We start from the raw sequence: 19,737 nt of genomic DNA, 5'->3' as shown, positions 1-19,737 counted from the left end.
ATAAAGTTGAGTATTGTTCTTTCAAGGTCTTTGAAGAATTGTCCTGGGATTTTGATGGGGATTTCACTGAATCTGTAGATTGCTTTTGGTAAGATTGCCATTTTTACTATGTTGATCCTACCTATCCAAGAGCATGGGAGATCTTTCCATCTTCTGGCATCTTCTTTAATTTCTTTCTTTAAAGACTCAAAGTTCTTGTTATACTGGTCTTTCACTTGTTTGGTTAGCATTACACCAAGGTATTTTATGTTGTTTGTGGCAATTATAAAGGGTGATGTTTCTCTGATTTGTATCTCAGCCCATTTATCATTTGTGTATAGTAGGGCTACTGATTTTTTTGAGTTAATCTTGTATTCTGCCACTTTGCTGAAGGTGTTTTTCAGCTGTAGGAGTTCCCTGGTAGTAGTTTTTGGGTCATTTATATAAACTATCATATCATCTGCATATAGTGAAAGTTTGACATCTTCTTTTCTATTTTGTATCCCCTTGATCTTCTTTTGTTGTCTTATTGCTGTAGCTTGAACTTCAAGTACAATATTGAAGAGGTATGGAGAGAGTGGAAAACCTTGTCTTTTTCCTGCTTTTAGAGGAATTGCATTGAGTTTCTCTCCATTTAGTTTGATGTTGGCTGTTGGTTTTCTGTATATTGCTCTTATTATATTTAGGTATGCTCCTGTTATCCCGATCTCTCCAAGACCTTTATCATGAAGGTGTATTGGATTATGTCAAACGCTTTTTCTGCATCTAGTGAGATGATTATGTGATTTTTCTTTTTCAGTTTGTTTATATGGTGGATTACTTTGATGGATTTTCATATTTTAGACCATCCCTGCATCACTGGGATGAAGCCTAGTTGACCTTGGTGGATGATTTTTCTAATGTGTTCTTGGATTTGATTTCCAGTATTTTATTGAGTAGTTTTGCATCAATGTTAGTTCTCTTTCTTAGTTGTTTCTTTGTGTGGCTTGGGTACCAAGGTAATTGAAGCCTCAGAAAAAGAGTTTGGCAACGAACCTTCTGCTTCTATTGGGTGGAGCAGTTTGAGGATAATTGGCCCAGGAACCAATCTATGAGTATAGCAGAATATCCTTAGGCATCATTACATTGTCATTTTTTTCTCCACTCCTGTTTGATTCAATCCTAGGTCTCTGGGCCATTCAGCCTGTGGGTCCTGGTGCTGGAGTCAGTGTCATGGGTGGACTTATTCTTGTGGCATCAACCTCAGGCTGGATGAGTCCTTGGTTGGCTACTCCCATAATCTCTGTGCCACCTTTACCTCAGCATATCCCACAGGCACTACAGACTGTATGTCAAAGGTTATGTGGCTGAATTAGTATCCCAGTCCTTCCACTGGCACTGTTTCCTGGTCACAAGAGCTGGTCTGTTCATGCTACATATCCCCTTTTGCTAGGAGTGTTAGCTCAGGTCATCCTTGTAGATTCCTGGGAGTTCCCCTTGCATTGGATTTCTACCTGACCCTTTCAGTATTCTACTTCACAGTACCCCTAATCGATCTCTCAGGTTCCTATCCCCACCCACCCCAGTCCACCCATGAAGTCACTTCTATTTCCCCTTCTCAGGAAGATGTCTGTGTCTCCCTTGTGCCTGCCTTGTTACCTAGCCTCTCTTGGCCTATGGATTGTAGCACAGTTATGCTTTACAGCAAATATCCACTTATATGTGAATACATACCATGTTTGCCTTTCTGGATCTGGGTTACCTCACTCTGGATGAGTTTTTGTCATTCCATCAATTTACCTTGGAATTTTATAATGCCATTGTTTTTAACAGCTGAATAATACTCCATTGTGTAAATGTACCAAATTTTCTCCATCCATTCTTCATTTGAGGGACATCTAGGTTGTTTCCAGTTTCTGGCTATTACAAAGAAAGCTTCTATGAACATAGTTGGGCAAGTATCCATGTGTTATGATTGAAAATCCTTTGAGTATATGCCCAAAAGTGGTATAACTGGGTCTTGAGGTTGATTAATTCCCCAAATTAAAAATCACTGAGATTCCATCTTATGTCTGTCAGAATTGCTAAGTTCAAAAACATAAGTGACAGCTCATGTTGGAGAGGATGTTGAGCAAGAGGAACACTCCTCCATTTTCGATGGGAGTGCAAGTTTGTACTGCCACTGTGGAAATCAATATGGCATTTTCTCAGAATATTAAATGGCTATTAATAAAGTTATCTTGTATTTCTGAACAGGCTCATCTTTATTAAGAATGATCTGTAGTTTGAGGTTAGATGACATGATTGTTTTCATTTTTATATTTTTAGTTTACTCACTGTCATTAATGTATATTAATGCAGATGTGCTTATGATGGGCAAGTCTGTCTGCGTATTCTTATCTTATTGGTTGTTGAATAAAGTACGTTGGCCAAGAGAAAAGCAAGTTTGGCGGGACTAGGAGTCAAGGAGTATTCTGGGAAATGTAGTAAAGTCTTGTGATCCAGGCGGGAAGTGACATAACAGGCAGGCTCAGAATATAAGTAGAAACAAACAGGAAGTCATTCTCTTCCTCTTCCTCCTCCTCTCTATGGAGTTGCCATGTGATCCTAGAAAGAGGACACATCCCACCAGCATTCTCGATAAGGTAAGTCTTTATATAATATATAGATTAAGAAATCCTAATCATTGGCCAGCAGCATTGTACCTAATATACATATCTGTATATTATTTTGACCGCCCATTTGGCAGCGGGGCTCAGGTGGATGGCAGAAAGACTTATTACATGCTTGTGTCTGATGTGCCTATCGAGGTCAGAGGACAACATTTGGCCATCAGTCCTATTATTCCACTGAGTTCTGGTGATAAGACTCAAGTTCTTTTAACCTCTGAGTCATCTTATTGTCCTTTAATTTTAATTTAGGAATAAATAAAAGTGTTACCTTGCAATGATCATACCATACTAAATGTACCTGATTTTGCCTGAAAACAAAACAAAACAAAAGATTGTTTTGCTCTGGAAGGAAGTCTTTGATGGTTTGGTTGGCAGTATGTGAATTAGTGACCTGCAAGACCAGAGCAGATGGCTTCATATATATTTAATCCATATAATTCACAGGGTATATAAGAGCTGTAGTTTTGTCATAGAACTTCTATGATAATCAGGCCAGTAGCCTTCATCTTGATATCCCTTGAATCTGAGTGGCCTCTGAAGGGCAAGTTCATAAGCAAAGAATTGCATTCATTAGAGTGGCAGATGGCTACTAACTGCTAATTGGCAATTTCCTTAGGATTTAGCTCCTGTGTTATTCTAGTGTAAGTACACTATAAGAGAATGAAACAGATTTTTACCTTTAAGTCTATAGCCTAATTGTTAATAGCCCATCAAACATTAAAGTGAAATTACTAAAAGTATTTTGGTAATGGAGGTGCACATTCTGTACACATTTCTATTACATTTTTTTCTGAATCTATTATACTATTAAACAATGCCTGCCTCTTATTCAACAGCTCTGTACCTAGAATAGAAAAGGATATGTGCCACATTGTTTGCCACTGAATGAAGAGCTATTTGATCAGACTATTAGATGATTCTGAGTGAATACAAGCAAATTTGGGATGCAATGAAGTCTAAAAGCCATGATGTATTGAAGGAATATGTCACATTGTTGCATAATGAAGAAGGGGGTCCAATATGAAATGACTCCTTCCGAGAAAATTCTATTTCAGTAATAAGGTCTTTACTAGGAAATAAAAGTGACATTGCCTTCCAATAAAATATATTAAAAAGATATCTATGAGGGAGCTTGGGAGAAGATTCAGTGGGTAAAACACTTGCTCTGAAACTCTGATGACATGGGATTGGATCTTCTGACCCCATGTACCAGCATTATTGTGTTAGGATGGAAGGTGGAGACAGGAGAATCATCAGGAAGCTCATGGCACATCTCCCCTTGAATGCATGGAGAAGTGGCATACATAAGAGAAGTCCTTGCTTAAAACAAGGTGAAAGTCAAGAGTGAACTCCAGAAAGCTGCCCTCTGAACTCTGCACATGTGCTACAAAAATAAAATATTTGTAGGGGAAGGAGATTTAGTTTTGTCCCATTACTTTGAATGTTTTAGTCAATGGTCACTAGGTTCTATTGCTTTAAACCTGTGGTAAAACAAATAATCAAACAAGCAAAAACAGCATAACAGAATTAATAAAGCAAAGTTGCTTGATCCAGGACAGCTAGGAAGTAGAAACAGAGAGAGAAAAGGAGAGGAGAGGTTTGGTAGGCCAATATTGCTTTCAAGTGCATTTCCTCAATTACCTGATTTCTTACCTCCTAAATGGTCAGCTGTCCAGTAATACTACAGCCTGCAACCAAGCCTTTAACCCATAACGTTTAGAAGGCATTTACGATCTACACCAGAGGGTCTGGAGAGGTGGCTCAATGGTTAAGTTCCATGGAGTTCTCTTGGAGATCACTGTATCTGAGCATTCATGCTGGGCAGCTCATAACCCCCTGTAATTTCAGTTGGAGGGAAATCTAAGGACTCTGACCTCCATGAACAGTTGTAATGTGTGTACAGAACTCACACAGACACAAATGCTATGGTGGTTTGAATGAGAAAGTCTTCCACAGATGCAGGTATTGAATATTTGTTACCCTGTTGGTTATGATACTGGGGAAAGAGCATGTTGTCCCCTTAGGTCAAGTTTCCACGAAAAAGAATAATAAGAACAAAAGTTAACATCATGATATCAGGACTCACAACTTCTAGAAGAAACAGACAAGGAAAATGAGGCTGCCAACTAAAGTTCCAAATTGAACTTCCTCTCCACAGCTAATCTTCCTTAAGCTGAACTTTGCAAGCATACATTTCTGGAATTCCCTTACCACTGTAGGCTGAGCTTCCATCTTACCATTTACAATGGAGCAGAGTACTGTTATCTTCACTTTGTCCAGGATGGTATTAATAGACCCAAGCAAAAGCTGAATACAAACTCCCTTTCGTACAGATAAACCATACTTAAACATCATGACACTCTGACAAAGAAGGTTAAATAGCATCTAGAGCAGTGGTTCTCAACCTGTGTGTCATGATCCCTTGGCGTGTACATATCAGGTATACTGCACAACATATATTTACATAACAATAGCAAAAATACAGTTATGAATTAGCAATGAAAATAATTTTATAGCTGGGAGTCCCTACAACATGAAGAACTGTGTTCAAGTGTTGCGCCATTAGGAAGGATGAAAAACACTGATGTAGAGACTCACAGTCTTCACACCTTAACACTGAAGAATATAATTGCAAGTTACTTGTACAAAGAACAAACAAAAACAACTCCAATAAGAGAAGATAATTAGCAGATAATAATGCTGAGAAAATACAGGTGCTGGAATTATCTGATCAGGATTTAAATGCATCAACCAAAAGAAAGTGATTCATTAACAATAATAAAAATATACCTCAGCAAAGAAATAAAGAATATAAATCAGCTAAATAGTTGAGTGAATTTGAGTGTGTGTGGGGGGGTGGGACATGGGAAGAGTGGAAATGGTGTTCATGCATGAATTTTTCAACATTTTTGAATTATAAAAAAGAATGTGTGAAATAATGGAAACTGTACAGTCTTAGCAACAGAGAGAAAATATACTGAAAAATAATTAAGATGAATAGAATCTCATGAATTATGAACAGTAACAAAGGATCTCACATTCCTCTTTTCAAGAGTCTTGAAAGGAGATGGAAAAAAAATGGGTTCTGAAAAACATTAACTGATGAAACAGAATGTAAAAACTTCCCAGATTGGAAAGAATATATATATATATATATATATACATATATATATATATATATATCTGTAAAATAAACCACATGACATGTGAAGGAATGGAATTAGATCAATCTCTCTTAATCTGCACAAAAACAATGAAAAACTAGTTAAAGATCTTAGTATAGAAGTCATGTGACCCTGAAATGGTGAGAAAAATTTTCAAAATATAGGTTTTGGCAAAACTTTTTAAGAGGACATGATTAGCACATGAAATTGCATTAAGGACTGCAAGGTAAAATTGCATACAATTTCTGCACAGCTAAGGAAATGATCAGCAAATAGAGAAAACATCCAAAATGGGAGAAAATATTTTCCAACTATACATCAGACGGAGGACTAATACAAAGAATATATAAAGAATAGTAGGACTTAAATAAAGAAATGCATCATCTCATAGTTAGGTTTATCTGTTAATTTGATAGGCAGAGTCACCTGAAAGGGGATTCAATGAGGGATCCTGAGACTGGATTGGCCTAGGAGAGATGTCTTGATTGTGAATTGATGCAGAAGGATCCAGCCCATTCCTTGGGCTGATGTTCCTAACCTACATAAGAAAGCTAGCTAATCCTGAGACTGAGAACAAGCCAGCAAGCAGAATTCTTTCATGGTTAACTGCTCTAAGTCCTTGCCCAGACATCCTTCAACAGCAGATTGTACTCTGTAAGTGCAAGCCAAATAAATCCTTTCCTCCCCTGAGCTATTTGTTATTAGAGTGTTTTATCACAGCAACTGGCAGGAAACTAGAACATCATCTAATCAATAAATTGCTTAAGAAACTGAATAGACAGTTCTCAAAAGACAAATTACCAATAAATATTTTTGAAAATGGTGCCTGGAGAGGATAGCTCAGTGATTAAATGAGTGCTACTCTTTGAGAGGACTAGAATTTGATTCCCAACCTACCCTAGAAATATGACACCCTTTTCTGGAACCTGCACACACATGCAAAGTACCCCCCTCTTTCTCTCTCTTACACACACATACATAAATAAATTATTTTTTATTTTAAAATATTTTGGAATGTTTTCAACAGCTTAGCTATCAAGGGAATACTACTTGAAACTAATTTGAGATCACATCTCAGCTAAGTCAAAATGGTTGTCATGAGGAATACAAATGACAGCAGATGTTGCTGAGATGAGGGGAAAAGAAATACTTATTCCTTGCTGCTGGGAATGTAAACTTGTGAAGCTACTATGAAAATCAGAATTGATATTCCTCAAAAAGTCACAATTAGAAATACCGTATAACCCGGATATATCACTCTTGGTTTTATACCCTCCACATGTAAGTCAGCACACCACAGAGTACATGTATGCCCATGTTAGTTTTAGCACTATTCACAATAGCCAAGAAATGGAGCCAGCCTCAATGTTCATTAACAATGAGAACAGATTTTTAAGTGCCAACTTGTACAGCCACTTTGTAAATCAGTATGGTGACTCCTCAGGAAAATGGGAATGAGTCTACCACAAGATCCAGCAATTCCCCTCTTAGGCATATACCCAAAAGAAGCACATCCATACAACAAGGACATCTGTTTAATGATGTTCATAGCAGCATTATTTGTAATAGCCAGAACATGGAAGCATCCTAGATGCCCCTCAACTGAAGAATGGATAGAGAAAATATGGTACATTTACACAATGCAGTACTACTCAACAGAAAAAAAAAAAAAAACAATGGAATCTTGAAATTCGCAGGCAAATGGATGGAGCTAGAAGAAACCATTCTGAGTGAGGTAACCCAAAGACAAACAGGGTATGTACTCACTCATATATGAATTTTAGACATAGAGCAAAAGAGTACCATCCCACAATCCACACCACTAGAGGTAACAAGGAGGACTCTAAGAGAGACATACAAGGTCCCCCGGAGAAGGGGAAAGGGACAAGATCTCTTGAGCAAATTGGGAGCATGGGGGAGTGAAGAGGGAGCTAGGAGAATGAGAAGGGAAGGAAAGGAGGGGTGAGGAGGACATGAGGGAGCAGGAAGGTTGAGTCAGGGGAAGAATAGAAGAAACAAGAGAGACCATAATAGAGGGAGTGTGTGTGTGTGTGTGTGTGTGTGTGTGTGTGTGTGTGTGTGTATCTGTGTGTCTGACTTCTTCCTTCTCTGCCTGCAGATGTGCTTGGCAGATATTCCACAACTCTGGCATCTCCATCATCTCCACCATAACTCAGACTTCACTTACACAATTCATGCAATGACTGCCCAGAAGTCTCTGCAGAGAATTCCCTGCCACATACCTGACTTCAATGACTTTAACGACAGCACCATGTGTGAGGTATTGCCAACTTAGGCTACCAACTTAGAATGGACATTGCCTTCTACCCCTTAAATCACAATTACAGTAACCTTTGTTTGTTGTTTCTTTTTAGGAGCAAACTATATTTAGGTCTCTTTACAAGTTGGAAGTTTATCTGGGTAGGGTCTTGTCCTGAGGGTATCCACAGTTTATTCCCTCTCTGATCAGGCCTCTCCTTAATCATTTTACCTCTTTCAGCACAAGCCTTGACTCCAACATTCAATTTCCTGGTGCTATTTTTCTCTTCAACCTGTACGTGTTTGTTTTTGTGCCATACTTTTTCATTGTATGGCAGCATAAGAATGATTACTAAAACAAACAAAGAAACTCATGACAGAGTCAATATTAGCTTGTCTTGAAATCTCCTAAGCTAAAATTTTCAATTTAGCCTCTGGCAGATCGATAAGACAAGGGAAAAAAGCATTCATTGCCAAAATATGAGAATGGTCTCTAGCCCAGTTGGGGATGTTATTTCCCTCCTCTTGAGATTGGCTTCCTCCATAATTTACATTGTTCTCATCACTATTTTCTTCCAAGCTCTTACTAGAATGGTCATTACCCTGTGTTTAAAGCATTCAACTGCTTTCCTAGCTCAAAGTCCTGATGTTTTCCACCCTTACTCAAACCAAGCATGGTCAAGCCTTTACAAAAGCCGACTCCTCGATACCAACTTCTGTGTTAGTTACTTTTATATTGCTATGATAAAACACCATTATTAAGGTAACTTAAAAAAGAAAGCATTTATTTGGGGCTTACAGTTCCAAAGGGCTAGAGTTCCTGGTCATGGTGGGAAACATGACACCAGGCAAGCAGAAATGGTACTAGAGCAGCTGAAAGCTTAATGTCAAGAGTTCCAATTAATTTGACAAAATTACTAACCACATATAAGGAACTGAATATTAATAGATTTCTCATCTGAAGCTTTAGAAGACATAAAGAATAGGACAGAAGCAAATCTAAACACCAAATCTTATAATCAATAAAAATATAATTCAAAAAGGAAAAGGGACAAAGGAACTAACAGAAGTTATGACGTCTGGAAGCTCTAGAACAAATGAAAGCAAATTCACCCCGGAGGAAGTAGACACCAAGAAATAATCAAACTGAGGGCAGAAATCAATAAAGTCAAAACAAAGAAAATAATTTAGAGAATCAATGTAACAAATAGTTGGTTCTTCCAGAAAATCAACGAGATAGACAAACCTTTATCCAAACGAACCAAAAGGCAAAGAGAGAACATGCAAATTAACAAAATCAGAAATGAAAAAGGGGACATAACAACGGACACTGAGAAAATCCAGAGAATCTTCAGGTCATACATTGAAAACCACCTGTACTCGACAAAATTTGAAAATTTAAAGGAAATGGACAATTTTCTGGACAGATATCACTTACCAAAATTGAATCAAGAACAGATAAGCAACTTAAACAGACCTATAACCTCCAAGGAAATAGAAGCAGTCATCAAGTCTCCCAACCAAAAACAGCCCGGGGCCAGATGGCTTCAGTGCAGAATTCTACCAGAAATTCAATGAAGATCTAATACCAGTACTCCTCAAATTGTTCCACACAATAGTAAGTAGAAGGGACATTGCCAAACTCTTTTTACGTGTCTACAATAACCTTGATACCTGAGCCACATAAAGACACAACTAAGAAAGAGAACTACAGACCAATATCCCTCATGAACATCGATGCAAAAATACACAATATAATATTGGCAAACAGAATCCAAGAACATATCAGAAAAATCATCCGCCATGATCAAGCAGGCTTCATCCTGGGGATGCAGGGTTGGTTCAACAATTGAAAATCTATAAATGTAATCCATCAAATAAACCAACTGAAAAGAAAAAAAACACATGATCATCTCACCAAATGTTGAAAAAGCCTTTGACAAAATCCAACACCCCTTCATAATAAAGGTCCTGGAGAAATCAGGGATAACAGGAACATACCTAAACATAACGAAAACAATATACAGAAAACCAACAGCCAACATCAAACTAAATGGAGAGAAATTAAAAGCTATTCATCTAAATCAGGAACAAGACAAGGCTTTCCATTCTCTCCATATCTCTTCAATATTGTCCTTGAAGTTTTAGCTAGAGCAGTGAAACAACAAAAGGAGATCAAGCTGATACAAATTGAAAAGGACGAACTCAAGATTTCACTGTTTGCAGATGATAAGACAGTCTACCTGAGTGACCCAAAAAACTACCAGGGAATTCCTACACCTGATAAAAACCTTCAGCAAAGTGGCAGGATACATGATTAACTCAAAAAAATCAATAGTCCTACTATATATGGATGATGAATATGCTGAGAAAAAATCAGAGAAACATCACCCTTTACAATTGCCACAAACAACATAAAATACCTTGGAGTAACACTAACTGAAAAAGTGAAAGACCTGTACCATAAAAATTTTGAGTCTCTAAGGAAATAAATTAAAGAAGATACCAGAAAATGGAAAGATCTCTCATGCTCTTGGATAGGTAGGATCAATATAGTAAAAATGGCAATCTTGCTAAAAGTTATCTACAGATTCAATGAAATCCCCATCAAAATCCCAACACAATTCTTCACAGACCTTGAAAAAACAATTCTCAACTTTATAAGGAAAAACAAAAGACCCAGGATAGCCAAAACAACCCTGTACAATAAAGGAACTTCTGGAGGCATTGCCATCCCTGACTTCAAGCTCTATTACAGAGCTATAGTTCTGAAAACAGCTTGGTATTGGCACAAAAATAGACAGGTAGACAAATGGAATAGAGTTGAAAACCCTGACGTTAACCCACACACCTATGAACACCTGATTTTTGACAAACAATCCAAATTTATACGATGGAACAAAGAGAACATTTTCAACAAATGGTGCTGGCATAGCTGGTTATGGACTGCAGATAGACCCAAGCCTATCGCCTTGCAAAAAAACTTAAGTCAAAATGGATCAAAGACCCCAACATAAATCCAGCCACACTGAAGCTATTAGAAGACAATGTGGGAAATACCCTTAAATTAATTGGTACAGCAGAATGCTTTCTCAAAATTACACCAGTAGCACAGACACAGAGATCAATTGATAAATGGGATCTCCTGAAATTGAGAAGCTTCTGTAAGGCAAAGGACACTGTCAGCAAGACAAAACGGCAGCCCACAGACTGGGAAAAGATATTCACCAACCCCACATCTGACAGAGGGCTAACTCCAAAATATACAAAAAACTCAAGAAGCTAGTCTCCAAAACACCAAACAATCCAATTATAAGTGGGGTACAGAACTAAATAGACAATTCTCAATAGAGGAATCTAAAATGGCTGAAAGACACATAAGAAAGTGTTCAAATCCTTAGCCATCAGGGAAATGCAAATCAAAACAACTCTGAGATACCATCTTACTCCTGTCAGAATGGCCAAAATAAAAAACACCAATGACAGTTTATGCTGGAAAGGATGTGGAGAAAGGGGAACACTTCTCCACTGCTGGTGGGAGTGCCAACTTGTACAGCCACTTTGGAAATCAGTATGGCAACTTCTCAAGAAAATGGGAATCAGTCTACAACAAATCTGGCAATTCCACTCTTAGACATATACCCAAAAGAAGTACATTCATAGAACAAGGACATCTGTTCAATGATGTTCATAGCAGCACTATTTGTAATAGCCAGAAACTGGAAGCAGCCGAAATTCCCCTCAACTGAAAAATGGATACAGAAACTGTGGTACATTTACACAGTGGAGTACTACTCAGCAGAAAAAAAAATGGAATCTTGAAATTTGCAGGAAAATGAATGGAACTAGAAGAAACCATTCTGAGGGAGGTAACCCAATCACAAAAAGAGAAACATGGAATGTACTCACTCATATGCAGAATTTAGGCATAGAGTAAAGGAATACCAGCCTACAATCCACACTGCCAGAGAAGCTAGTAAACAAGGAGGACCCTAAGAGAGACATACATGGTCCCCTGGAGAAGGGGAAAGGGTCAAGATCCCCTGAGCAAATTGGAAGCACAGGAAGAGGGGGGAGGGAACTAGGAGAATGAGAAGGAGACAAGAGGAGGGATGCAGAGGACATGAGGGAGCAGAAAGGTTGAGTCAGTGGAAGAATAGAAGATAACAAGAATGAAGATACCATAATAGAGGGAGACATTTTAGGTTTACAGAGAAATCAGGCACTAGGGAAATGTCTGGTTATCTACAAAGATGACACCAGCTAACAAGCTAAGCAACAGAGGAGAAGCTAACTTAATTGCCCTCCCCTGATAATGAGATTGATGACTGACTTATATGCCACCGGATAGCCCTCATCCAGCAGCTGGTGGAAGTAGAAGCAGACACCCACAACTAATCACCAAACTGAACTGGAATGAAGATGCAGAGAAGGATGAGTGAAGAGCAAAGGAGTCCAGGCCAGGCTGGTGAAACCCACAGAAACAGCTGACCTGAACATCGGGGAACTCTTGCTCCCCAGACTGATAGCTGGGATACCAGCATGGGACTGATCCAGACCCCAGGAACATGGGTTTCAGTGAGGAAACCTTGGAAATCTACCGGACCTCCTGTAGTAGTTCAATACTTATCCCTAGCATAGGTGTGGACTTTGGGAGCCCATTCCACATAGAGGGATACTCCCTGAACATAGACACACGGGGGTGGGCCTAGGCCCTATCCCAAAGGATATGATAGACTCTGATGACACCCTATGGAAGGCCTAACCATCCGGGGGGAGCAGAAAGGATATGTGATAGGTAGGGTTTTAGTTGGGGGGGTGGTAGGGGAGGATGGGAGGGAGCAGGGAACTGGGATTCTCATGTATAACATTCCTTTTTCTAATTCAAACAAAAAATCTGAAAAAATAAAATAAATAAATAAACAAAAATTAAAAAGTAAAAGGAAGAGATAGAATGTAGTGGTATAGTAATATCACTCCTCTACACTCAATGCAAAATAAACGTTAGAAGAAGAGTAGAATGGTAAGAAAAATACTATGAAATGTAAAATCTCATCAATGTTATGCCTACTTAAAGAAAATCAATTCTTGGGATAGAAATGGAGTTAACAACTATAAGAAATCCAATGGAACTTATGAAAGGAAACATGGGGATCAGTGAAGCGAGGCATATATAATCACTGACCTCCTCGGCCGATTTAAAGAAAATTTAAACAAAAATCATAGCATCATTTGATTAGGGGCCCAAAGTGTCAAGAAGAAACATTTTGATTGTTAATGCTGAAAATCTGAAAAGAGTAAAGATAGCTAATGGATGGAAAATCTACTTCACTGAAATGGACATGACATTGGTAAAAGTAGAGTACAGTACTTCTCACAGTAATAAGTGGAAAGCTACTCAAATGTATGTACCAATATATTACAAATTATAAAATTCAAATACCTTGGAATGAATTTCGGTCGAATATTGTGAATATTGTAGTAACCCAAAAGAAGGCATGAAAATGAAAATGGGAAAGGAGAAAGAAACAAAACAAGGGAGAAGAAGAGGGGTGAGGAGGACATGAGGGAGCAGGAAGGTTGAGTCAGGGGAAAAATGGAAGAGAGCAAGATAAGAGACACCAAAATAGAGGGAGCTATTATAGGTTTAAAGAGAAATCTTGCACTAGGGAAATGTCCAGAGATCCAGAAGTTTGACCCCAACAAACAATCTAACCAAAAGAGAGGCTACCTTTAATGCCCTTCCCTGATAATGAGATTGATGACTTCCTTATATGCCATCCTAGAGCCTTCATCCAGTAGCTGATGGAAGCAGAAGCAGACACCCACAGATAAACACTGTGCCAGACTCCAGGAATCAAGTTGCAGAGAGGGATGAGTGATGAGCAAAGGGTCAAGACAAGAAACCCACAGAAACAGCTGACCTGAACAAGGGGGAGCTCATGGTCCCCAGGCTGATAGCTGGGAAAGCAGCATAGGACTGATCCAGATCCCCTGAACGTTGGTGTCAGTGAGGAGGCCTTGGCAATATATGGGGCTTCTGGTAGTAGATCAGTATTTATCCCTAGCATACAAATGGACTTTGGGAGCCTATTCCACATAGAGGGATACTCTTTCAGCCTAGACTCACCCAGGAGGTCCTAGGCTCTGCTCCAAATGATATGATGGACTTTGAAGATCTCCCATGGAAGGTCTCTGGGGAGCAGAAAGGGATGGGATGGGGGTCTGGGGGGGCGGGGGCAGGGAGGGGAGGAAGGGAGGGAGTAGGAACTGGGATTGACATGTAAAAAAAGCTTGTTTCTAATTTAAATAAAAAATAGAACAAAACACAAAAAGAAAAACACTATGGAGATTTAGACATAAAACTAAAAACAAAAAGACTCAAAACAAGTAAGAAAATCACACACTTCAGCCCCACCCATTTTGATTATTAGTGCAAATATAAATAGTGTAAATATAGCATCTAAAGGACCAAGATTTAAATAAGCCCACACCAAAGAACCCTGTATACAATCATTCCCTTGTTCAACTCTCACCAGTTTGCTAGCAACTACTAATTGGTTGTTTTATCTCTACTGGTTTGTCTAGCTTGGGTATTTGACAAGAATTAAATTCTATAAAATGTATCCCATCATAAATGATTTTTTCCAATTTAGCATTATGTTTATAATGTTCACCCATGTAGCACAGCCCTTAGTTTTAAGCTATACCTTATTAGGGATACAAAATGGTAACTGGTACCGTTTGATAAACTTGTTTATAAAAACTTTTGAGGTAAGTTCAATTATTTATATTTTAGATCAGGAAAATGAAACTCAGAAAGATTCAGTAATTTGCTGAACATATCACAACTAGTAAATGACAGAGCCAAAAATTAAACCTAGGCCTGATGCCAAAGCTCATGTTCTTTCTACTATGCTTCATTGTAATTTATTGTCCAAAATGGAGTGGAACTACTCCAGAAGACAATTTGGAATCTTCCCAATGACTAGTGATAATTATTTTTTGGCAAGTGCAGTAATATTTGAAGGTGCTATTAGCTTTAACTTAAGCCAGTTGTTTTGAGAACCGGAAGAATTTTCTGCCTCCAACCATGAAAACTGGCCTTATGAAACTGTACCCCTCATACTTTTCAATTTTTGCCAAATCTGCTGTCTTTAAACAGATTTGGCCCACAGCTTTCTTTTTATACAACAAAGGGAATAAGGGTCTACAAACGCTTCCAGTTTTAGATTTAAGAAAGTTGGTTACATTGTACTGAAGTTGGCAGTGATGTGTCAAGGTGTTCATGCTTAATCAACACAATTGAAAGGTAACCATTTGATATAGGCAGTTACAATTATTTCTGATAGGAACTTGTCAATTCCCAGAGAAATGTGGTGTTTCTTCCTGTAGATTCCAGAATCTCCCTTTAAAAATCTATTTTTCTTTAGGGATGAAAAGAACATGTTAAAAATTTCTCCACAGATACTCCGGAGCAGAAAATCTATTGAACAAGTAATATACAATTGCAAGCGTAGCAGCTTAGGAAGCCAGCTTTACAGTGGATATTGTGGTATTCTTAGATTGTCTGATAGAGTAAGCCATCCAGGTAATTTACTGTTTTGAACCAAAACAAAATTGTCTTCCCTAGCCCCTACAAACTATTTTTCTTGTTTAAAATGTTGCCTAACGATAGCTTTCTCCCTTCAACTCCCAAGTTTTGCACCATCTGTTAAGAGAGTGACTATTTTGAATGCAGTATCTCATGTACCTTAACATCCTTATAGCTCCTATAGGAGCCAAAGTTTTTGGAAAATGGATCTTAACATTAGGAAAGGAGGCGAAGGAAGACTGAATCCAAGATTTTGTGTGTTTCTCTAAAGTTTTCTTCTGTAACAGCCTAACTGCCCCTTGATGGTCTATCTTGTCAACTCTGGTACTGTCCTTTTAAGTCCTATGAGCATCCTTTCTATACTGAGTTGCAGTTTGTCTTTAAGCCAGACTCCAATATTACCAAGTGACTAATGAGAACAAATAGAAGTAAGATATTCAACACTTTTGCAGGAAGCCTAGCCACTTAGAAAAGTTTGTAAGTGGGTTAAGGAAAAGGTCTTATCTTTTTACCATGTTACCATCAAATGGTCTCGTTATGGACACTTGGTAGAAAAAGTGGGAAGTACTGATGCCAATTAATAAAGATTTAGAGGGATATGAATGGGGACCAATATATATACAAGTGGCAGATTACTCTTTGATCTGTACCTTCATCTTGATTAACATTTAGTTACAAGCTGCATCTCTGAGTACCTGCTATAGTTAACTTTATGTGTTAACTTGACTGCATCATGGAGTACAGTGATGTAGTTAATCATTTGGGGTGTGTATATGAGCTTAGAGATAAGATTATTGATGAACTGCAGACCTGGTAAAACACATATGGACAGGCCATAATGGAAATTGCCCTTATCTAATCTGTTTGACTTAACAGAATAAAAAGTTGAGTAAGAAAAACTGCTTTCTTACTACTTGATTTTCTCTGGGATAATCTTTAGACACATACTTAAGCTATAATTTATACTACTGATAATTCCTGTTCCTAGACCTTTAGATTAGAAATGAATTATACCATTAACTCTTTTCTGTCTGAATATCTCAGCCTCTAGAAGTGCATGAGGCAAATATAGAAACACACACACAGAGAAGTATGTGCATATACATACACATGTTTTCTGTTTCTTAGCAATTATTCTTAACCACTGAGCAATCTCTTAAGTCCCAGTCTTTCTTTATCTTTCTCATTACTCTCTCTTCAGTGGCCACATACACAATGATGAAAGATATTCTTTATTTTTGGTATGTATCTTGTTTATATTATGTTCTGCACAAGACAACACTGTATAGCAGGCATTTGAAAGCTGAATTACTAGAGAAATTTTCCATTTTCACAACCTTATAGTATTTACATGAGTAAAATGGGTCTAGATTTAATCATGCATTACATCAGATTATTTCTGACTCTCTTTCACTCTTACATGCTATTGTATTTGTTATAATTTAGGGTGGAAAATTAAAAGTGATCCCTTATTGACTTTGTCAATCAGTACTTCTCTTCTAATATTTTCCAACCACAATGTTCCATTATATTTCAAAATTCCTGATGATGATAACCCAGGATGATAGAAGTAGTAGTTTCATTTTAAAATAGATATAGTGCTTTATTTAAAAATGTATCTAAATGCCTGGTTATATTTTGATCCAAATGATTTTTAAAGATTTTGTTTTTATCTTTAGTGATGTGTATGCATGCTTTTTGTTTGACTGTGTGCACATGTGTGAAAGTACCGTTAGAGGCCAGACAGGGGCACTGAGGAGTTGAGGGTATGGACAGATTTGAGCCACCTGACATGGGTGCTAGGAATCAAACTCTGGTTCTCTGAAAGAGCAACAAGCACTCTTAAGTGCTGAGTCATTTCTTTAATCCCTGTCCAAAGGACTTAAAGCTAAAGTTATAAGCATTCTAATAAAAATGTACTATAGAGCCTTATGAACAAGAGGTACAATGGTGAATGGAAAGCAAGTTTCAACGACAGGGCACTAGAGAAGAATGCCCCATCTCTGGTTTCTCTCTTTTCTAAGCTCTAGGAGATAATTTGGGTGGAACCATCTTTAAAGTAATAACTTCTGCCATCATTGTTATCAAAAAGCATAAATGTGAGAAAATGAAATTGAGCTAAAATGAACTTATTCAAAGTAAATTTTGATTTGTGTTTTCTTACTCTGAAATAAATTATTACAGCTAACTCATGAAGTACTCTTAACCACCTAGCTGTCTCTTCAGTCCCATTCTTTCCTGATTATTTTTCCTTTTCTTTCTGTTCACTCTCTGTCCAGTGGTCAAGTGTACTATGATATTTTTATCAAATAAATGCAATAAAACACCTTTTTGTGACTTGGGAGTTGGCTCAGTCAGTTAAGTGCTTAATTTCCAAGAATAAGGCTCATAATTCACATAAGGACCCTAGAATTTACATGAAAACCAAAACAAAGCAAACTGGTCATGGTGTTCCTAATAGTACCAGCACTAAGTAGATCCCTGGGGCTTTCTGGGCAGCCAGTCTAGCCTATTTGGTGAGCTCCAGGTCAGTGGGGTATGTCTCAGAATGACACCTAAAGTTGTCGTCTGGTCTCCACATACATGCACTTTCTTGTCAACCTTCACACACAGGTTTAGAAGTCCAAATATTTTGAACTAAATAAAGTTCATCATTAAAATGCCATGAGCTATGTAAACTGTGTGTCCTCTAATTTTCTTCCTGGTCTTGTGCTGTAGTTTCACAAAACTGATTTGAGAGCCCCTGCCAGGCTTAAATGCATACTACAACACCTGGCCTAGTAATGCCTCTCATTTTCTCATTGCATTCTACTATGATTCGTCCCGATTTCTTTTGATTAAGTGGCTTTTAGTAATTGGTAAAGAATCTTTCCTAGGTTGGAAAAGACAGATGTATAGAAAATTCGTGTTGGATGAGTTTAGTCCAAAACCCTTTTTTATGTTTGTGTCAAAACCAGAAGTGGAAAACACTTTGGCAAAAACATACAGCTTATCTACAGAGTCTAGAAAGTTACCTCCTCCTGTGGACCATTTTCAATGTAATTGTCTCATTTTAATGTTCAGGCCCAGCTGACTGACTCTAATGTTGAGATTATTCAAGACATGAGTGTAATAAAAGGTATGAGAGTTTTAAGCCATGTTTAGGGTTTTAATGAAAAGTCTGTCCCTCTTTTTTGCCTCCAGAGGTGCAAATGAGAGAAACATGAGACCCCATGATTAGTTTGTAGCTGTCAATAACTAGGTTGTTCAAGCTGTTTACCCTAAGTGTTACCTCTGGCACTCTCAGACAGAACTCAAAAAATGTGCCTGTCTTTGAAGAGATGTGTCTATTGCAAGCTGTTTGCACCGTTTCATTGAACTCATTTCGATTCCCTCTTTAGCAAATCACTGGTGTGACTTGCCCACACAAATAGAAAGAAGCAGCTTCAATTAGAACTCTACAGGGATGTTCACTAAGAAATTCACAACAGGAGTCCATCCAGGAACACTCGAGAAAACACATCCATCTTTATGCTTTGGTTCCTAGATTTTACTTGGAACTTAATATACCCAAACCCAAAGGGCCATTTTAGCTGCTATCACAAACCTGTGGGAGACTCACAGAGATGAAGTTCATTTAATTCTAAGCGCCTTTACATTCAGTGCTCACAGAAATATGACACAGAGGTTGGCACCTTATCACATCTCCATCACTTTAGAGTTGATACTGACTTACAGATCTCTTATTCCAAGGTATTTCTTCATATTCCTCTTGACCGAACTTTAGTGAAAGTCCTCTGCACTCTCTCTGGATAAGTCTCTTTCCTGGATTTGGACTTGGAAGTCCAGTTGTATTGCTCCCACTATGTTATCCCTCTACCTTTGCTATTTGATCAATTTTCTTGTCCTTTACTTGTCACCTGCTTTTATCAAGGATTCAATTGGGTGAGTTTCAGTACCCTAAAGACTATTCTTAGAAAAATTTCCATTCACTGATCTCTATGCTCATTTCCTTGGTAAATTGCCATGGATGTTTGCAATATTCAGAGTTAAAATCCATCTCTCTCCCTTAAAGCAAATCTTGAATGTTCTTTTACATTTTTATAGATAG

This window comes from Cricetulus griseus, chromosome X (assembly GCF_003668045.3).
Source record: "Cricetulus griseus strain 17A/GY chromosome X, alternate assembly CriGri-PICRH-1.0, whole genome shotgun sequence".
Classification (NCBI taxonomy): Eukaryota; Metazoa; Chordata; class Mammalia; order Rodentia; family Cricetidae; genus Cricetulus; species Cricetulus griseus.
The sequence above is the reverse complement of the archived record's forward strand: the minus strand, read 5'-3'. Positions refer to the sequence as shown.